Genomic DNA, 1,782 nt, shown 5'->3' with positions numbered 1-1,782 from the left:
GATCTGTGCCAGCAGTTCTCTCTTCTGGCAAAATAAAAAAAWATATATATACAGTATATATAAAAACAAAGTTCTCTGCTGCTGCTTGGAGATAAAAATTCACTTGGTCTCAGTTTAGTTTCCAGGAGGACTTGGGTAAATCAAAACGCCCTCAGATTACAGTACTTGACAGAGTTGTGCCTCGCATCTTTATTTACCGAAAATAAAATTGTCATGATGCACAAACAGCCGGGGGGACACGAGGCTTCCAAATACTAAATGGATTTATGAGCATGAAAAAAAAGTAGAGACATTGTATTGTTATAATAGGTATGAAAATATCCTTAGAAGATTTAAATAATTCAAATGAGCTTTATCTTTTCACTACATTTGTCGGAATCTAAAAAATGCAAAATTAGGCTTTAGAAAACTGCTTACTTTTTAATCATTTCTTACCTACATAATTTTTTTAATGCATAGTTCCAAAATTAGTTTAGAGGATTATTACACACAATCTGAGTAAATTAATCTGAATTTGCAAGTCTAAAATGTTACACTTTGCAATAAGGGTACCATTCTGAAGCATTCAAATAGTCAATTAAACTGTAAACACTAAACGATCAAGACTTGTTTCCTGCCAAAAAGGGACATTTATCTGTAGCCTATTTTCATCTTTACCTTCTTTTTTCTTACGATTTTAAATATATAAACATCTCAAACAGAAACACACTGTACTTGTTAGAGGTATGCATGTGAAGGACAAATAGATCTAAAAAAGCAAAAAAGACGCTCCTGCGTCCTGCACAAACTTGCAGAAATATTTTGCAACATTTCAGTCACTTTACCTTCCTGAAATGTAACAAAACTAGATTCTGGACATTTGAAAAATATGTGGGAATACATTTTTGCTTCCTTGGATTCAAACATTAAGCATCTGACAGTTGCCTGTGCGTAAGCACTGAGTTGAAAGCAAAAAAGCTGAGCAACAAGCAAAATATTACCTAAATGTACCAAAAAGAAAGCATGATCTTGTTAAAAAATAAGCCTGGTACAGTGTTTTATGAGAGTTTTATAAATGCTTATTATTGTTTATCACCTAAAGCGCCTTCAACAGACTACCTGTCTTATTCCGTGTCTTGAAATAACTTTTCAGACCATGAGACAGCAGACACTCATTAATGTGACACTCTGCTCTTCTGTGGATTTACCGCTAAAATCCCTCTAAAAGCCAATTTGTCATTGGTTTTATTCTCCGCTGGAGTTTTAATACCAGCACCAGCAGAAACACTGATATTTTCCAGTCAGAGCTGGGATGGTGGCAGTGATGGYKAGGATGGTAATTTCGGGACAAGCGTTATTAGACCTGGCAGATAGAGACAAAGCTCACCAAGGTGCGACAGATTTTAAGGACATGTGACTCAGTCTGCAAGGTGGTTATTGCAAATGCCGGTGTGGTCTGAATTAGATATTGATCCTGTCAGGGGAGCAGTGCGGAGCAGCCGAACCGAGCCTCAATTGCAGCGAGAGCGAGCAAAGGGACAGATTCACACACCCGCTTGAGTGTCGAAACTCTGGGCTCAAACCACAGCCAGCTGGCACGGCAAAGGGAGGCCGAGTCAAACTCTCAGAGAGTCAACACAACAAGGCCTGGGAAAGTCAATACAAAGTGATCAATTTAAAAAAATAAAGAAAGAAAGAAAAATGACCAGTATAGGCTGCAATTTCCCAAACAGAGGACAGGTCAGTTTCTGAGAACAAGACGGCAGAAGTTTCCACATATTGATTTCTGCTCCCTTCATATAA

The sequence above is a fragment of the Austrofundulus limnaeus genome, unplaced genomic scaffold, assembly GCF_001266775.1.
Source record: "Austrofundulus limnaeus strain Quisiro unplaced genomic scaffold, Austrofundulus_limnaeus-1.0 Scaffold51, whole genome shotgun sequence".
Lineage (NCBI taxonomy): Eukaryota > Metazoa > Chordata > Actinopteri > Cyprinodontiformes > Rivulidae > Austrofundulus > Austrofundulus limnaeus.
Note: the sequence above shows the minus strand (reverse complement) of the source record.